General features: G+C 47.7%; 1 protein-coding gene across 1 annotated transcript in view; it reads right to left on the bottom strand.

Annotated features, from left to right (window-relative positions):
• Window positions 1-343: 343 nt before the first annotated feature.
• EN1 (engrailed homeobox 1) overlaps window positions 344-20,602 on the bottom strand; it is a 60,547-nt gene continuing 40,288 nt past the window's right edge. Inside the window, exon 4 of the transcript XR_012920536.1 lies at window positions 344-1,221. The gene's annotated coding sequence lies outside the window, so the exon portion shown is untranslated. The remainder of the gene's footprint in view (window positions 1,222-20,602) is intronic.

Raw genomic sequence — 20,602 nt, 5'->3', positions numbered from 1 at the left:
GAGTACTTGATATATGTCAGATCTTCGTCTTACACGTCCGTGTGGCTCTAGCACCCCAGCCCTGGGCTCTGCCTGTCATGAGCATGCTCAGACGACTGCCGAGTGGCTGCACCGAGACAGAGCAGCTGGAGCTCTGAGATCGAGAAAGGCGGTAGATACTATGGGCGGTTTGCTCAACTGCCTTTGCTCCCTATGTCTGTGGTAACTTTCTGTACTGCAGAGGGTGGAGAGCTGAGAAACACGTGTGCCAGTGTCCTTTACAGCTGGCATGCTGGATGCAATCTGTGTTCCCACAATTACACTTGAAGGCAAAAATGAAATGGAGGCTTTTTTGGGTGTTTTCTTTTTTTACCTTTCTCCCCACTTTCCCCTGCTGACAAGGAAAATTATAAAGCGTAAGGAATTTCTGCAGCAATATTCCAGAGTCCTCTTTTCAGCTTCTTGGGTATCAAGAGACAGACCGGGTTGTAGAGGCATCTTGACTCCAGCTTCCTGATACCTGAATCATGGTGACCCCATGGTGGCTTTGGAGTCACTGTGCTGCAGGTCACTTCCCTGAATGATGGGTTTGATAGTGCTGCGCCCCAGAACTCATTTCCAGAGGCCCAGCCTAGAAGCCACCCCTCCAGCCCTTCCAGTGCTTTTGTAAGCATCTGCTACTGTCTGAATGTGTGTGTCCCCTGCCCCGCACCCAAATTCATGTGTTGAAGTCCTAACTCCCAATGTGATGGTATTCGGAGGTGAGACTTTTGGAGGTGATCAGGCCATGCAGATTGAGCCCTCATAAATGAGACTAGTAGTCATTAAAAAAAGGCCCCAGAGAGCTCTTCCTCCATATGAGGACACAGTGAGAAGGCACCATCTCTGGCCCTCACCAGACACTGAATCTGTCAACACCTTGATCTTGAACTTCCCAGCCTCTATCACTATGAGAAATAAATGTCTTCTGTTTATAAGCCACCCAGTCTATGGTATCTGTTGTAGCAGCCCAAAGGGACTAAGACAGAATTGAATTCCCTCTATTAGATTTCCTCATGCTCAAATCATCAATGTGTTTATCCTTTCACCGATAGCACATTGACTCAATCACTGAAGCTTTGCAATAAATCTTGCCATCAGGTTCTGTGATTCTTCTTACTTTGTTCTTCTTTTTCAGCATTGTTTTGGCTTGTGTAGGTCCTTTGCTCTTCCACATAAATTTTAGAATCAGCTTGTCAATTTCTACAAAAAAGAAAGAAAAAAAGCCTGTTGGGATTTTGATTGGAATTTTGTTGCATCTTGCTTAAAATATCTCGAGTTGTTTTCATTTCTTGCTCTTCACCCATAACGACAAAGGATTCTCCCAGCCCCTCACTGCTGGGCTGCCCTCTCAATTCAGTTAGCCTGTGTGTCTCCAGCCAAACGAATAGAATAACAAAGACAAGAGCTAGTTTAGCCTCTTCCCACATCCCGAGCCACTGGGTCCAATGGACAGCTGCTGAAACATATCTCCCAGTTTATTGTTGGTGGCACATGCCCCAATCCCCCTCTCCTCCCCCACTGCTGACACTCCATTTTTCTTCCTTCACCTGGCATCCCCTCCTCCCCTTCCCCTCACAGCCACCCATCACCTCAGCATAAAGCTAAAGGACATTTAAATCCACATGCAGATTTATTTTTGCACGAAAAATTCAGGTCTATCCATTTCCCTCTCCCTGCACCCCACCCACCCCCACTGCACCACCATCCCAGCTCTCTGTCCCAATCCACAAGGTGACAAACTCTCCAGCCCTAGGAAAAGAGATGGCCAAGTCCCTCCCATTCCTGGCCGCCGAATTGCCAGCTTCTGCAGATGGGGAAATATAAGGTGTGAGGCCCCAGAAAGTTCATAAACTTTTATGCAGATTGGTTTTAGTCTGGTTCAAATTAGGCAACAAAATAGAATTTCCAGATGTTCTATTTGGAATTAACTTGGCTACAGAGAAAAGGCTACTAGGAGGAAGACTTGGTAATAGGGTTATTTTTACATTCCAGAAAGGGAGTCAGGAGAAGCATATGGACCTGATTAGAAGAGAAGAACCTGCTGGCTGGCACATTAAGAACACTGTTCTCATTTATTCTGGTTGGGGACATGCAAAGGTGCAATGCAACATTCTCAAGCCACCGGAAAGATAAAGGCCCAGTGCAGTGGTGTGTTGTCCCAGCAGCTGGCTAAAACCAGCAAAGGTTTTGATCGGACGTAAGAAACTCTTTGAATGTTGGGCCATGTTTCTCAAATTTTATTGTGTGTGAATTCACAGGGGATCTTATTATTAAGTAAAATGCAGATTCTGCTCAGTAGGTGGTGATGGTGCTGCCGCAAGAGACACCTGCATCAGGGTACTCACATGGAGCAAGCAGGACGGACATACCACAGGTCAGACACATCTCCAAGGGCTGGAGGGGTGCGGAGAGGCGAAGAGGGAAAATAAGGAAGTGAGGCCGCATCACATACTCTAGTGAGAGTAAGGTACAGATGAACAATTACAGCAAAATCTGGTAAAAGGGTCTTGGGGGAGTCATAAAATAAGACTCAGATCTAAGGAGTCCTGAGGAGGGGATGGCTCATCCATGGGAATTAGAGCAGGGATCTGACCTGTGCAGCAGGAGGGGGAAGGGCATGCCTTGCAAAAGGAACAGCATGTGCAAAGTCACAGGAAAAATGAAAGAGCCACAAGCTGTTCAGGAAACAGCGAACTATGGGTAGAGCACATGAATAAATGAGAGAGGGGGTCAGAAAGGTGTATATATAGGCTAGACCACAAAGGTCCTGGGAGCCTTGCTACGGAGTTTGGGGTTAGAGCAGAAGAATCATTGGGCATATTAAAAAAGATCCAGGGAGGCTTGGATTTAGGACAGTGGTTATCATGTAGTGGAGGGAATGAGATGCTTTCTTCCTTGTTGAAGATAAGATTAGAGGACCACCAGCCAGGGTGGCTGGGACATCAACCAACACGAAGACCAGGAGTCAGACTTGGTCTAGGGACTCTGCTCCCCTCTTTCCTGCTGAGTTCAAGGCCAGTCAGCCTGAGGGGTTCATGGGTAGACTCAGGGCTCCAGAAACATAACCAATAACCAGGTGCCTGGGACTCAGAAAGATGAGTGGAGAAGAAAGAAAGGAAGGAATGTCAGCATGAGGGGTGAAGGGCTGGGCACTCTCATTCCCTCAACACCTGTGCTGTGCACCTGGACAGGGCCCTTGGTCTCCTCTGGAAACAGGTCACATAAGGAAGAGCACAGCGTAGTGAAACTAGTGTCTCTGGAGAGGAAGGAAGGCCAGGCGCTGGGAAGCTGCACGGGCGGGTGCCTGTGCCAGCCTGGGGTGGCAGGAAGAGAACGGAGTCAGGAGAGGGGCCAGACAGAGGTGAACTCCCAGTTGAAGGTTGGAGGGCAGGCAGGATTTAGCCAGGCCAAGAGGAGGAAGAACACTTCAGGCAGCTGGAACGGGTCGAAGCACAGCACATGGGCTGCAGCCCGTTCAGCATGGCAGGGAGCAGGGCTGCTAGGGCCGGGGCTGGGTAGACAGTGAGCGTTGAACAGAGGCCAGATCTTCAAGGATCTGGTGTCAGAGGGTTAAAACTGGAGCTGGCCAGCACAGGGGCCCAGCAGGCAGGAGTTAGGTGTAACAGACTCCAACAAGAGGGCCCAGAAGCTTCTTGTGCCAAGGCCGCCTAAGCCAAATCTGCACAATCCCAGCCAGGCCTACAGTGTCCTCACGAGACTAGGCCAAGATCCTTCCAAGAGCACCCCTTGGTGAATGCTTTGGGTGGGCAGGTGAGGTGAGGGTGTGACAGGTCCATGGTGTCACGCCTGCCCCAGTGGAACTCCCAGACCAGCCCCAAGGAGTGCGAGCAGAGGTGGCGGACTCCAGTGAGAAACCCTCAGAAAGGGTCTGGATTCCTTTCAATCAGACAGACGTCACCACTGTCATCACTTAACAAAGAGGTGTAAGATTTCTGAAACTGCAGCTTGGTTGGAGCCTCACAAGCTGGGTTGACCACCCCAATGCATGGGCAGTCTGCAGGGGCCAGGAGGAGGGGGGATAACCCCAGCAATAGGGAGGCCAGGAGGGCCCAGCCTGAAGGGTCACACAAGGAACGGAGGGCAATGGGCTGGAAGGATCCCGGCTAGCAGAGGGGCCTATGCACTGAGGGCCAGGGCAGTGGCCTGGGAGGACAGTGAGGACTGGAGGAGCAAAGGGAGAGGTGGCACCTGGTGGGGGGGCGGGCAAAGAGCTGCTTGCTGAGCAGGATCCCTGCTGAAAGAGGCCCGGCTGCATGCCCCCTGTGCCTGCACAGTGCAGGGGAGCTTCACCAGGTAAGATGGCCCCTCACACCCACCACACCTGCAGGAGGCTCTGCCCAGTGGAACATGTGTCTGGTCCAGGGTCCCCAGAGCCAGGGGACCTTTGGCGAGAGGCACAGGCTGCCCAGAACATGAGGCGTCCTCAGTCTAGGAGGAAACATGACAGGTGGGGCAGTGTTTCAAGAGTGTCCAGATCATTCAATTGCTGTGGACATGCCAATTGAGTACCCTTCTCTATGCCAGGCACCGTGATGCATTCTGCAAAGAGTACCGATGCCCCCAGCAGTCCTGTCCAGCCTCAGACAAACCAGCCCAGCCATTCCGTCCTCTTCTCAAGCCTCCTGCATGCCTCAGATCTGCGCCCCAGCCTCTCCCTGCAGCCTGCTGCCGCTGTACATGCCACATCCAGTTGGCAGCGGCAGGTGGCAGACACAAGCCAAGGAAAGGGCCTGGGCCCCGGTGGTCTGATGTGGAAATGGGTCAGAAGGGTCCTCGAAAATCACGTGATCCAACCCTGTTATTTTCAAATGAGGCTCTTGAGGCCAAGAGCGAAGCACTGGTTTGTCCAGCCGGTGAGGGACACAGGCAGGCTGGAACGAGGGTGTGCTGGCAAGCCCGGCCTTGTGGGAGGCTCCCGCTCAGTGCTTGCTCCATGGCAGGCCACTCCACTGAGCACGTCAGTAAAACGAACACAGCAAAGCAGCTCCCACCGATCGACCACTGGCCATGTGCCCGGCACTCGGCGATCCTCATCACACTGGACCTTCACAGCGACCGTCAGAGAAGGTGATTTCTACCACGATTTGAGGAAACTGGAGTTTAAAGATGCAAAGTAACATGACTAAGTCACACAGCTGGGATTCCCACCCAGATCAGTCCAGTTGTAAACTGTCAGCCTCTTGTACAACTATCACGACCCCTAGCCCTCACAACAACTCTAAAAGTTAGTATTTTATCCCCCTTTTTATTAATGACAAAACTGAGGCAGAACAACCAGCCCAAGTTCACCGAGCTAACATGTGACAGGATGAGAGTGTGCTCTTCCTCCTGCACCCATGTGGCTGACGCCCTGAGCTCCCCCCCTCCAGGAATAGGGAGGAAGGAACACTCAGAAACAGACCCTAGAGCATGTGTAGAAGGGCCCTAAGTCCTTGCACTCCATCTTGGTGGTGCAAGGTACCAGCAGGCTGCAACAGCACCACCTCCTGGGGCCTCCAAGGCTGCGACCCAGAGGGAATCTTCACTAAAGGCCAAAGGTGCATGTTTTGAGTTCGGCATTTGTGCGGTGTGGACTGAAGCCACCAAATTGTGCCTGAGTGTGTTATGTGTGCCAGGTCATTAAAGGAGACGAGAGTAGCGTTGAGACTGGCAGGACAGAATGTCCGCCAGCGCATTGTCTGTGGGATGCTGGAACGCAGACTGGGATGCAGAAGCTGAATGGCCTTACTGGACGGTCTCCCAACTGGGGTCCCCGCTCTGCCCACAGCACTGCCCTTCTGAGGCGCTGCTCAAAGCCCCCTCTGCACCCCAACTGCCTGCAAACATCAGAACGCTTTTCCACGACGCTCAAGGCTCCCTCTCACTCTCTCTCTCTCTCTCTCTCTCTCACATGCACGCACACACACACACAAACACACATACACACATAGACACACTTGTTATTCCAGCATCTACTTGGCTGTTAGTCTGTAAATACTCCTCACGCTTTCCTGCTTCCGGGCATTTGTTTGTGCCGTTTCTCAGCCAGAGATTCTCTTCCCCCTTCCTCTTCTCTCCGAAAACCTACTTATTCTTCAAGGCCCATCTGGAATACCTCGCTCCCGGGAGCATTGTTAGCGCCCCTCATTTGGAACGAGTTATTCTCTCAGACCTTCCAGAGAACGCTACTCACACCCCACTTCTCAACTTACCGTGAGGGCCTGGCCCCAGTTTCCTTGTGAACAGGTTCATCTCTTCCAATTGAGGGAGAAAAGATGGGGCAAAGGTCATCTCTGTGGCCCCCTGTATCAAGCACTGTCCCCAGAAAACAGTGGCAACGTATTAATGTTTGTGGAATTTGCCTTGCAGTGTATTCAGAAGGTGCCCTCACTGCCCGCCCAGATGCATCTCGGGCTGATGGCAGCTCAGAGACTGATTCGTGGCCAGGGGAGGCCGAGAGGCCCTCTGACCAGCAGAGCCGGACCACAAAATGACACACCTGGGAGGGGGTTCTTAGCCACTCGCTTGTAAAATGGGGTTACATGCAAGTGGGGGTGTCCTGGCAAATGTTTAACGATGGCTCTCCACGAAGAAAAGGCCCCAGTTTATATCACCTGCTAATTTCTACAGTGTAAATATGGCCACCTTGGCTGACGTCAAGATACCAGATGACATCACTGAGAGAGAGCTGGGTTGGGAAGAAAAGCTAAGGATGGCTCTTCTGAGCGGGTAGAGCCAGCTCCCACACACCACGACGCCCCTCTGCCCTGCCACTGTCTGCGTGGGCATTTCTGAGTCGACATTGGCTGCCCGGGTTGTGCTGTCATATGTCTCGTTCTCCCGTGTCTTCCTGCACTGTCTATTCTCGGCCACCGTCATGAATGGCATAAACCTTTTCAGTCGCCCTGTCTGCTCTTCCACTTTCTTCTTTTTCCATCCAGCCCACCAGCCGTGGTGACCTTAACACACAACCTGGTCATGCCACTCCCCAGGTTTAAAGTTTTCAGTGGCTCTCCACCTCTATTAGGATAAAGTCCAAACTCACGACCACTCCCTGTGCGTCGTCTGGCCCCTGCCCTGCAGCTCCTCAAGTGTCCACCCCTGGCTCAGTCACACTCACCAACCTCTGGCTCCTTGACTGAGCCAAGCTTCTCCTCTTCCGGTCCCCTGCACGTGCTTTTCCTCTGCTTTCAACACTTCCTCCTTCACGTCTTCTTCGGTAACAACTATTCGTTCTTCAGGCCCCAGCTCAAAGGTTTCTTCCTCAGGGATATCTTGAGTGCCCACCAAAGAACCCAGAGTTTGACGTGTAGCACTTGTCCTCTTTGTAATATTACATGCAACTGTGTGACCGTGGGTGTAATATACGCTTCCCCCACTGGACTGCAAGCTCACGGAGAACAGAGACCCTAACTGTCTTACTCACCTACAGGTAGTCAGTATTTAGCACAGAGCCAGCTACATGGTAGAAAATAAACATTTGTTGATTGAATTAATTGGTTAATGGTCTACAAGTCCAAGGAGATAAATAAGATCTTCATGGATGGCCATTCCCAGCATTGATCTTCCAGGAAAGAGGAGGAGCCCCAGTGGGAAAACTAGAACTAAGAAGGCAGGCATGAGATCAACAAGGCATGACACGTGTCCTTCTCTTCATCCATGACTTTGCTGTCTTGAACTTGGACTTTGAGGAATCAAGAAGTCTAGACATATGTCCTAGGTAGCAAGTGCAAAGGAGGTACCTGTCTATGAAGAAGGTTTTACCTATAATCTAGGCCTGGCTTGTTCCCCGCCTTGGAAAGGGAGGAAGGATTACAGTTAATTATGTGGAAATTAGAGAGCCTTGACCCTTGAATCTTCTAGCCTTATTTGGATCAGGAAAGGAAGGTATTTTGTTTCTAAGTTTGGGCCAAAAAAGTAAAAATCGGAGCAGCAGCACCTCCTAAGGCCAGAGTGATGGCAGCGGTGGGAACAAGCAGGAGAACTCAAGAGGACACTGGATCCCAGGGCCTGGGATGAGAAACAGAGCTCCTGGCCTCCCTGCAGCATCCCACTTGGACAGGCTCCCTCCATGGCCCACCTTGGAGGATCTGGCCTTGGTTTTCATGAATCATGGCGAGAAATGTCTTCAGGGCCCTAAGGCCTACCATTTCTGATCCTCCACTTCAATGCTTTAGATCCATGGGGCCAACCTTAAGGTGCCAACTGTAGGCCAAAGAGCTCAGAGCAATGACTCCAGAAGGAACCATGCACCAGCCTGGCCAGGGTTGCTGGATTGCTACTGAGCACCCAGGAGACCAGGCGAGAAGTGAGGACATGATCCAAGCAGCCAGGATTCGGCGATGGCAAGGCAGAGGTGGGCATGGATCAGGATGGCGAGTGGCAGGCAGGGAGGCAGGACCCTACAGTTCCGCCAGGAATCAGGACAGCACCAACCCCAGCCCCACCCCTAGTGCTGCTCCAGCCCACCCCTGCTCAGAGGAAGTGGCTTTCCTGGCCCCTGGTCAGCCCATCCATCCCTGCCAGGAAGGAGAGGCCAAGGGGAACCCATGCCCCCCGAGAGACCGCACAGGGTCCTGCCACAGGGAGCCCATCAGCTCCTCTCTCCCCACTTCCCCTCCACTGGCCCAAATCGACTCTCTCCTCCAATGCACAGCCTCTGCCCACCTCCTCAGTGAAGCCTTCCTGGCATTCCAGCCCTCTTTTTTAAGTCTACACCACATAATTCTGCAATGCGTATAATTCTGGATCTTTCCCCAATTCAACCACCTCCAGAGTCAGACGTATGAAGACAGTGTAATAAACACAGTCTATCTGTGTTTATTATCCATCTAAAAGCAACACAAAGTTTACAAATACCTAATTAAGGATCTATCATCACTGCCCTCACCGGGTCACAAAGCCAGATTGTCACGTGTCATGAGGCACGCGGGAATCCAGAGGACAGTGGCTGGTGCACGTTATGATGGAACATCAGTGGCTCCCGCCCTCCTCTGACTGTTTCCACACATTGTGACATGTGCAGTTTACGTAGGAGTCACGGTGACCTTATCTTAAACAGCAGAATGTTTACAATACTTTGTAATGAGATGTGAAATGACCATGAAAACCTTTTGTGCTTTGAAGGGATTGCAGGCTATCTCATGGCAAAGTACATAAAAAGGTAATTGATTTTAAGATGAGTTATATATTTTTTCTTCTACAAAAACATATGTTCAAAATTTGTTGGACTTTTCTGTGATGAAACTGGCTATCATAGTATAACATCTGGCATATTCTTATTTTTTTAACTTGTCCCTTCCAGGTAAAAGTGATGTTTTAACAATGAGCGATAAATAACTGTTTTGCCAAAGGAATGTAAGTTATAGTGAAAGTACTTTGAGCACCAGTTTTTAGAAATGTTTCCATCATTGTGTGATTTTGTTCTCTGAGGTAAATATATGTAATACCTTTTTTTAAATAAAAACAAAAAAGAAGAAGCTAAAATATTTGCACACTTTTAAAACTTGGAAACAATTTTGTAAGCTATTTAAGAATTTTCCAAAAAGAAGAGCTCCAGTGGATCTTGAACTCATTTGTTAAAAATATAACTTTTGATTAGTTTACAAAAATTGACATTAAGGAAGATAGAAACTGACTAGCTGACTAGATGAATTTCAATAAAAACTTATGCAAAATTGCTGGATGGGTTTTGTTTTTTTCTGTTTTTTTTTAATGAGCATCTTGATTTAGCAAGCACAGCCAGCATTGCATTTCTTCCATTTGGATTTATTTGTCTTTGAAAGACTCTTTTTTCAGTTCTGCCTACCGTTAAAACTAGGTAAGGGGAAAAAAAGAACTTAGAACCAGAACTCTGAATCCAGTGATCTATTACAAAGGGTTAAACCAACATTTAAATACATTCAAATACATTTCTCTAAAACTAATAATTTTGAGAACAAAATGTCTTTTTTTACTATTAACAAATAAAATTTATGTTTTAAAATTAAAAAATATTACTTTATCACTTCCTCTTCAGTTTCTACAGTATTTAGTCTCTTTTGTACTTCATTGCTTTTTTGTTGTTTGTTTGTTTGAGACAGAGTCTCACTCTGTTGGTCGGGCTATTGTGCCGGAGTGTCAGCCTAGCTCACAGCAACTCAAACTCTGGGCTCAAGCAATCCTCCTGCCTCAGCCTCCCAAGTAGCTGGGACTACAGGCATATGCCACCATGCCCAGCTAATTTTTTTTATATATATTTTTAGTTGTCCAGCTAATTTCTTTCTATTTATAGTAGAGACAGGGTCTCCCTCTTGCTCAGGCTGGTCTCGAACTCCTGAGCTCAAACGGTCCGACAGCCTCGGCCTTCCAGAGTACTAGGATTACAGGCATGAGCCACCGTGCCTGGCCTTCGTTGCTTTTTATATATAGTTTCTTTTGTGTCACTGATAAATTTGAAAAGAGTACTTACTCTACCTTTAGCTCACCTTCCTTCTTTCTATTTTTGTGTGTGTGTTATCCTGAACATCTCACTAGTACACAAATAGATGCTTATGGTTAATAAATAAGTAATCAGGTGGGGACTGATGGGGATGTGAGGTCAACAGTTTGTGGAGATCGCTCCTAATTCAGGTAAGTCTCTTGCTTCACCAACAGATTGAAGCTCCGTGGGGCAGGAAGAATGACATAATTCTTCCACAACTTCTCTCCCGCACCCAACTCCTCGCCATGGCCACCCAGCAAGCATTTGATGAATGGAGAGATGGGAACGAACGGAACACAGTTGCTGGGGATGCTGGGAAGATGCTTTCCTGCCCTTGGACTCTCACCAGCCTGGGAGTTAGCAGACTTGTGATCAAGGCATAGCTTTGGCACCAGTTATTTGGTGGCCTCAGTAGAGATCTCACTGGGTCTTTTTTACTTAGCTAAAATATAAAGTTTCCAAATTTCTGGCATTTATGTGACAACAGAATTTTTGCCATTTCCTCATAACCCCTGTCCCCTAATTAACATAATACTTCTCTTTTAAATAAATCACTTTTTCTTACAAGTCTTATCCTAAGCAATAATATCCTAAAATCATGGATTGATGAGATAGTTATTTTTGTCTGCTATATATTAAAATAAATATGTATCTGTGAAAATATAAAATGTTCATATTCTTGTTACCAGGAGTGTATGCACCATTCTTAGGGAAACCTGGATCCAGATGGTATTTCTGAGATCTATTTCAACTTTAAGTTCTTCCAGTCCATAATTCTAACAATGGAATGATCCATCTGGCTTCCTTGCAGCTCTCTAAGTCTGGTGCTTCCATGTTATTTCCCCAAGTCGGAGAACAATTCTTGCCTTCCATTTGGAGTAAATTATGGGGATAGAAGTGAAATTATTTTTTATTTCAAAATGACAAGCTCTATCTCAGTGTCCATCACTCCAAATCAAAGCAGTATGATACTCTATCCATGCATCTCTGATGAATTTTTCTTAAGTTACAAGTTTTTAGCTCCAAGATTCATTTCCACCCACAAGCACTGAAGCTACAGTCAGTGTGGTATTGTCAAGACTGTTGAATGTATATGTGAAATGATGAGGGGACTGAACTCCATGCTTAGAATCAAGGGATTGGTTTCTGGTTCTGGCCTACCAATAATTTCTTAGCAGTGTCACTGTGGACAAGTTACCGGTCCCTTCCACACCCTGTGTGAAGGAAGGAAACAAACGTGACTAATCTCACATGGGCATACATTGCCACTGTTACGTACACAACACACACTGTGGGCCTTACATTCTACTGGGAGGAGACAGACATCTAACAGTGTGGGATATTATAAAGTGGAAAAAAATTAATCAGGAGCAGGGAGATGGAAGTTTCCAAGAGTCAGAGACTCATTCTTCCCAGGACCGAAACTGCCCTAGGCATGCCTCCCAGAAGCTCCCCTTCCTTCCCCCTCCAAGTCCCCAATTTCTAATCTCACCCACGTGTCAGGCCTTATCGCTCAGGTTACAGCTAGTAGCAGAAACCACCCACTAGTCTCTGGACCCAGACAATGTGATATTTCCCATCTGGTCCTTGTTAAAGGAGCTCTTAGCCTGACCCTAGACAAAGCAAAGACAGAGCTGGAACCTCAAATTCATCCACAACTAAAGCAGACGCGCAGGCAACCTAGTTATAGGACATTGGATCTGTCACTCAACTTCCGTGGCATGCAAGGTCTTTTTTTCTATGAAATATGGAGGTGGGACAAGGTTACTTCTAAAGGCCCTTCTGGTACTGAAATTCCTTGAGTGTAATTGTATCAACAACAAATAACAATGCAAAAAATATTGACAGAAGTAGACTATACCAAGAACCTTAGTGATGCTGCCAAGATTATACAAATGGCATTAACCCTGAAATGAAGCCTGAAAACAGGATTGACATGGCCTCAGAGCTATCACTCATCTACGTGATCTTGGGAAAATCCTCTCTAGAACACATAACACTAGTAACATTGGTTGAATTCCTGTTAGGCACCAGACACTGTGCTAGACACTCATCCCATTGTTCCCACTTCCACCGAGGGCTGGCGTAGACCTTCATAGCGCTTTACACACGACGCAGTGACTAGCAGATTCTGTCAGGCTCCCGCTTTTCCCAGCTCCACCCTGCCTCACGCCTGCTCAGTAGAAGGCAGTGTTTCTGGACCAGAGGAACACAGTGGAGATCTATATCTGGCCCATAGACATGTTTGTGTTGGCCCACACCAAGTTGGCCTGTACCACATTTTCAAAAGATCTTAATCAGTTACTAACTGATTTCACATTTAAAAAAAAAAAAGAGGTCTGACTTCCTTTTAAAAATCTGAGACTGTGCCCACATTTATAGCTGGCATTGGCTGGAGGTAAGTCAGAATCACCCCATGAGACAAGGCATGGGCACACTAGTTTGTCACAGACCCCGCCACTCTCTGTTGCCTCCTGATCAGCCCCCTTCGCCCACTGAAAATACCTGCCTGGCCTCGGTCCCCTGACTGCCCGTCCAGAGCTTCAGCATGACCACAGAGGATGTCAGGATCCAATGTGTTATGAGACACTGAAATGTCCTTGGCCACACAGGCTGTAAGAAATGTGCACTAGATTTATGTGAGGACTGGAAATAAAAATAATAACAGGAACGCTTTATCAAGTACCACTCCATCCCAAGCTCTATACAAGTTATTTCATTTTGCCCTCAGGAAAACCCCTATTAACTTTCATTAAAAAAGAAAGAAAGAAAGAAAGAAAGAAAGAAAAAGCCTGGCACAGTGGCTCACACCTGTAATCCTAGCACTCTGGGAGGCTGAGACACGAAGATTGCTTGAGCTCAGGAGTTCGAGACCAGCCTGAGCAAGAGTGAGACCCTGTCTCTCTTTACAATTTCTCAAAAAAAAAAAAAAATAGAGAAATTAGCCAGGCATGGTGGTGCATGCCTGTAGTCCCAGCTACTGGGGAGGCTGAGGCAGAAGGATTGCTTGACCCCAGGAGTTGGAGGTTGCAGTGAGCTATGATGATGCTACTGCACTCTAGCCCAGACAACAGAGTGAGACTCTGTTTAAAAAAAAAAAAAAAAATTAAAAAAACAGAAATTCAAGAGAGGTTAAGTGACATGTCCAAAATCATACCTTTGGGATTCTGAGCCCAGACTAGCCCGACTTTCCTAGGACACATTTCCTATTGCCTCCCACCTGGCATTTGTATGGTATTTTTGACTTTTCCAAGATGTGAACTCTGACTCCATTATGAAATTCAGGATTTTATTCTAAATTAAATGATGTATAAAGGGATTGACTAGACATACTTACTCTCCATGCTGGTGGCATGGGGCTGGGCAGTGGGGCAGAGCTGGGGCTGGAAGCAGACGGAAATAGCTGTGCAACTGTCGAGCCATGTCAAATTTGGGAGTGTATGCAAGACCCACCAACAAACGCCCCTGTGTCTTTTGCAAGACTTCAGACATTCCAGGCCACCGGGCTGATCAAACCAATTTAACGGAGCTAGGGGCGAGGGTAAGCTCAGATTTGCTCAGCATTAGGCTGTGTCTGGGCATGCAAAGAAGTGCATTTCTCACTGACTGGTCAATACCGCCGCAGCAAAGAGAGAATTAAGGAAACATGCAAACTGAAAACTGTGTGCCTGTGCTAGATTATCCTGGCCTTCACCGATCTGTTCCTACAATGATTGGGCCTCTAGTATCTGCTCTCCTAGCCCCAGTGGCAGTGGGAGAGCCATCCTTTGACTCAGCACATCCTTACTGAAGGCCATCTGTGTCAGGTGTGTGCAGCAGACGAATCAACTTGACCCCTGTCCTAGAAGAAATCCACAGGCCATTGGTGGCAGACAGACATGGAAACAAACACTGAAAGTGTTCTGAGTGCTCCGTCTGAATGTCCGAAAGAGGGAGCTGGGTCCTCAGTACTCTCTGTGTAACTTTGGCAGCTTAAAAACCACTGTGGGAACTCACTTTTCTTCTCTCCAAAATGGTGATAATAAAATACCTCCTTCACAGATTCACTGGGAACACAAACTGATGCTCCACCAACATATTTTGGGTTTTATCTCTCCTGTCAAAAGTACAGCCTTTGAGGGCGGATACTTCCCTTGTGACCCCCACTCCACCCCAAAGAAGTCTATCACCTCAGTAGACCCTACGGTGGTCACTCAGAAGGGCCCACAGACTGTCACAGACCAGCGCACTGAAGTGTGAGGAAGCATGGCTGAGGCCCAAGACCTGAGCATCCTGAAGAAAAAACTCTGCAGTCTGTAGAACAAAAGAGGAAGACCCTGAAAACAGCTGGGGAAAAAAAGGATGAGGGGATGAGATGGCTTTTTGCAAAGGACACCCAGAAGGGTGGGTATGGATTGAACTTGGTTGCACACAGCATCTCTGAGCAAGTGCCTCCTTTGCTGTCAGGGTGGGAGTTACCAAGGTGACTTCTACCCTGGCCCCTCTGGCAGAGTGTTTATGTTCTATGTTGGCAAGAAGATCTCCTCCATCAGTTAGCCTGTGCTTTGGCTACAATACAGATGCCCAGTAGGGGCCTGATAGAGCTGTGGCTCAGCTCCTGGGCGTCCAACATTCTCTGTGTTCTTTAAAGCCAACCCACCATGCCGTCTCTGGTCCATTACCACCCCATCCCCCACCCCCAGTCCGCCCCTGAGCCCTCCAAAGCCTTGGACTGCCTAGGATCAGAGACTGTGCGCCAAACACCTTGAGATGGAATTCGAGGCTGTATGCATTGCACACTAACTTTTTCCTTTGCTCAGCACATAGTAAGAGCACAGTGAAAATTAATGAATTAAAGCTCCCTGAGGACAGAGACCGCTGTGTCCTTCTCTACCAGCCAGCCCATTTTAGATGTTAATACATTCTAGTAGCTGACTTATATGGTTGCCACTAAGGACACGCAGACAGCCTGAAGGAGATTAAATGTTGGTTAAGTGGGCATCCGATGCCAGCGGTGGCATTGGCCATCTGTCCCAGGATAGACCCAGGTATCTACACGCAATCATTGAACAACCTGAATGCCTGTTAAAAACCCTCCCACGCCCACCCTGGGCACAGGGCACTCACACCCACCCTCCCCCATCCCCACACAGGCCCTCTGGCTCCTTCCAAAGCTCAGAACCCTGGGCTGTGCCTGCCGCACCTGCCCCAACACTGCCCCTGCAGGGTGAGTGCAGAGCAGCCGTCCTCTTGGGAAATGATGCCGAAACTTGAACTGACTGTGTGTGGAAATCTCCAAAAAGGGAAAAATTGTTGTTTGCCAAGTGATGTTTTTCATGTTCAGAAGAGGTGGGTTGGCAACGCATAGACTTCCCCTGCTCTGGATTGGGGCTAAAATGACTGAAGTATAGCACCAGTATTTTTCACAAAGTAAGTGGCATTAATCTGTTTAATTAATTAGACAGACTAAATGGACATCCTTCTGGTTTGCATATTTATGGGAAAAAAAATGACAGCAGTCTAAATTTCCTTGAGCTTGTCACACTGGTTATTTTTCAGTGAAACAAAAATATTTGTAGCTCCTAAACCAAATTCAAGCAATTTAATAAATTGCAAGCCAAGCCCCTTAGGGCTGGGTTTGGTCTCAGATGATTTTTCTCCTGGAGCCCGGATTTAGGCAGGGAAACAGTGCAGGAAAAACAAGAAGCCACCGGCTTGTTAAGGCTGGACGTTCTTCCCATCCGGAAATTCTCTTCCGAGCTATAAGTAGCCGAAAATCAACCTACATTCTTAAATTCCAGTGAAAAAAGATCTCACCCTTTTCAATAAATTTGATACTTCTGTGCTCTGTGCAATATGTGTGATATATAATCCATATCAGGGTTTCTAATCCTATATGTAATATGCATCCTGGAAAGAGAGTAATTCTTTGCTAATCTTTTTGAGTTTATTGCATCTGCTGTCTGGGAGTATTCAGTTCTAACAAATCCAGTTCAGCCCTTAAAACCACTCATGTACATTGTTTGTCTATCTCATAATATTATCAGTGGAGTCCAGTTATTTATTTGATGAAGAACAAGGATTGTCCTGCGAGACTTCTTTTCTCTGATTCTTTAATAATTGCAATAACTGAGCCATTATTCGGGAAACTAAACTCCCATTCGAAATGAATTTTAGGTTTTGCTCCTATGCTTTCTGCACATTGAATCGAAAGTTCATGAGTTTCATGACCCAATTGTCAGGGTACATGTGAGTGCTGGGGAGGGTGGGGGCGCTGGAAATCTATTGGATTGTCATACAGAGAAATAACTGTATAAAATTTTAATTATCTATCTTGAAGTAATAATAAATGTTTGATGAGATAATAATGAGACATGCAGGGAAATGTTAATGAATGTGTGGAACATAAAGAGTTTAAATAAAGGAAGAAGAGGAGTGGCTCAGTAATCGGCTGTTACTATTCATATGTTTGCTACAGCGTTTTGGAAGTCAACCTAAGGATGTTTTGTGGGTCATAACGTAGTCAGGATAATATTGTGTTTGTTTATGGTGGAAACAAAGATCTTTGCATATTTTTCGCCTAGCAAAACTGTTACCAAAATAACTCCTGGATTTCAGTTGCGATCTGGAGTCCTGTACTGAAGTTACATATTACGTTGCTCTCGTCCTCTCTCTGGGCTGGTTTTTATTTCCTTGTTGCTACCGTTAAGAGAAAACACACACGAGAACAAGGGCAGTATCCGAGGTCCCAGTTAGTTGTCAGCAGTGGTGGTGCTGAGATTGTTCCCAACTTCATTCGGCAAAATGTAATGCTGTTTTCTCTCTCAGTGGGGTTGTTTACTTGGAAAAATACCATATAATTAAAACCATTGTAAGAGTTGTTGCAAGAACAGAGATGATGACTCATTCCTTAGGATTCATTGTTTGTGGGGGGTGGGATTTTACTCAAGCGAGAAATAGAAAATATTACATTGGCCGGATGGGACATTTGCAAATAGTTTTTATTTTCCCCTTTAGACTTAGAAAGGCCTTACTCCAGGACTTAAGGAAGATATTTTAAAGCAAAGGCAGAGCAGAGATGAGGAGAATGGGAGAGAACCTTCGATCAGTGTCAGGAGCAAGGACCTCGGCATTAATTCCGAAGCCAGATTTTAACACGGATGCCCTCACCTTAGGTAGGAAAAAAGGATGGGGGAAGAGGATCACTCAGAACTGGCTTCAGGTAGACAGTTGCATTTTCCTCTTGCTGAAATAAATAAGTATTGAAACCACAGAAACGGACTTTTCCTTTGATAACATAAAAGTGGCCCCTGAGTCCTCAGTTTAGCAGTAACAAGAGCTAATGCTCAGTAGGTACTTGACAGGCTGGCATGAGCGCCATGTCAGGAACTTCACAGGTATCTGACCCTTACAACTCCAGGAGACTGTCAGTCTTGCCCCCATTTTGCAGATTAAATAACTTGTGTGTGAAAAAGTTAAGATTTTTGCCCCAAATCACAATGCCAGGAAGTGTTGGAGCCAGAATCAAATCCTAGTCTCTCTTACGTTGAAGCCTGTGTGTTATTTTCCCCAGAAAAGGCCATTTTTCTCTGCACTCCTGGGTGATGCAGTTCATGCAGCGACACCAGGCACGAATTCAGCGCCTGCTGTGTCCCCAGCCCTTCCAATCCACGTGCGTTTGCTGCAGATACTGCTGGACAGACGGCCACCTGGACTCTCAGAGACCCCCGTGGAGGAGTTTGGGGACCACCGTGCACAACCCCTTCATTTCACACACCAGGAAACTGAGGCCTGGTTAGGGGCACGGGGCAAAGATAGAAAAAATCTCTTAGCTCAATGCCGGGTTTTCCGGAGCTAATTGTTCGTACACTTTCTGGCCAACTTCGCACGATCAACAACCCACAAGCACACCATGTCAGCAGGATCCTGCTGCTTATAGCGTTCAAGTGGGGGCTTCTGGGGTGCAAAGAGGAAGGCAGAGAGGAAGAGGAACTCAGAATGAAAAAGAGAAGAGGAAAAGGAGAGAGAGAGAGAAAAAGAGAGAGCGCGGTGCCTGAATTCAAACAAAACATACTCTGTGGGGATTGAATTCCTTTCTGTTTGCCCGTGTCACTGTCTCAGCATTTTGGAGGGTACACTGATGTTCTCATGAAACCAGTCAGACTCAGAATACACCATTACTACTTAATATATCCGGTATGTAACTTTTCCTTAACGGGGAGACATTCAGGACCACCTCCCCCACTCTCCTTCAGACTAGAGCCCCATGGTGGGGGCAGGCCTCGGTGTCACCTTTGTTTCTAACCTTCTGATACCCGGCAGTCGGCTGCCTGCGAGATGACATCAGTCTCCTCTGCCACCGTCCGGGTCCACACACCAGCCCAGAAGGGAGAACCCGACCAGAACTGCTTCTCTGACATTCTGGAATCCCAAGCCCCAGCAGAACCTCCAAGCCCCAGAGCCCAGAGAGAGATGGGGGGCCAAGGACCCATGCTCCTACTTCAGTGAGCGTCAGACACGCGCCATGGGCTCCTCCCCACCCTCTAAAATGAGGCAGGGGCTGGCTTGCTTGAGGCCCTTGCCCTGCGGCTGGGCAGAGAGGCTGCTTCTCTTCTGAGGCCTGCTCTGTTCTGCCCGAAATCTGTCCTCAGCAGCTAGACCGAGGCAGGCTCTGCACGGCGAGCTGGGTGGTGGTGAGGACATGATTTAAAACTGTTGCCTAGTGTCCTCCTAAGCCATGCCCTACTCTGAGGGGGAAAAAGCCCCCATCATTCAGACAACAGCTGGAAGGCTTGGCTGAATGGTGTGCGCTTCAATGTGGAAGGTCACAGGATGCTGATCTAAGGGCCGAGAAGTCCTGCTCACCCAACTGTTGACACTCAGTAAACGGGGCAGGCGGAGCTGGGGAGAGCATCTGAGGAGGAAGGCCCCACCCCACCCCCAGCCAGAGAAAGAATAGGAAGCCACTTCTATTCAGGGTTCACAGGGGTCCCCAGCCCCCCTCCGCCCCCTGCCAAAGCCACTGGGCCCTTTCCCTGCCTCTAAGTTACCTTGTATTATAACAGGATTAAAGTATATTTAGCTCCTCTATTAGCATACTTTAGCCCCTATTTTGGCCTACTTAAGGCTTCCGGCTGGCTTTGATCAGTTTTGCGTTCTACTGGTCAACAGGAGAGCCCAGCAGGCCAGTGGGGAGGAGGAAGAAGGGGAGAGGTGGGGGACAGAGAGGGAGTCAGACTGTGAAATTATCCTGATGCGCCTTCTCTTGTGCCCAATATTCTGTGTTTTCCTTAAATGGCCCAGTTTACACCCAGAGTGGGCAGGAGAGGGAGGAGGTGGCAGGAACCAATAATAATTAGGTCTTAGTTGGAAGAGGAGAGAAAGGGTTTGAGCATCTCCTAAGAAAAGGTGGGGGGGGGGCTATAATTTCTACAGTGTCTGCCTTTTTATTGCTTGCATTTGCATATAAATTAAATCCATATTGTAGCTTTAAGGCAAGCCCAGGCTTAGAATTCCACACCGCTCGGGGTCCCATTGTCTTAGAGCCAGTTCTAGGCGGCAGCGAAATGAAAAGGGAGGGGAGAGCAGAGGAAGGAGAAAGTCAGCTTTGTAGCGTTTTTAATTGCCTGTTTGTTTTCTCCGCCAATTACAGGCAAATTAATATTTAAACTTTGGGAGGCTGGGAGGGAAGTGCTTACAAAATAGGTTTCAGATTCCAGAGTGTGCGGCCTTCGGCTTTTGGCCATCCTAGGGTTGAAATTTCATGGTGGCGAAATAAAAAATAATCATCATAATTAAGTCTCGGGTTGGACCTAGATCCTGTTTTGATTTCTTCTCTTATTATGCCAGGGGTGTGCTGAGGTTCAGTTGTGCTTCTGGAATGATCCAAGGCTGAGGGGGCTCTGATTGCTGCGAAGGGCCCAGGCTGGGTGCTGCTGGGGTCGGCCACAGTTCCCAGTTGACCACACACCTCCAGAGGTCTGGCCCAGCGTCACCCTGCTCTGTGAAAAGTGGCCTCCGACTAAATTCTGAGTCAGTAGAACGCAGGCAGGGAGCCCAGGGCTTTTGGGTTAAGCCGATTTCGAAAACCCATGTGCTATCCCGGCAAACACATCAGGATCGAAGTGACTGTGCAAGAGA

This window comes from Microcebus murinus, chromosome 8, assembly GCF_040939455.1.
Source record: "Microcebus murinus isolate Inina chromosome 8, M.murinus_Inina_mat1.0, whole genome shotgun sequence".
Classification (NCBI taxonomy): Eukaryota; Metazoa; Chordata; class Mammalia; order Primates; family Cheirogaleidae; genus Microcebus; species Microcebus murinus.
Note: the sequence above shows the minus strand (reverse complement) of the source record. Positions and strands in the feature narration are given on the sequence as shown.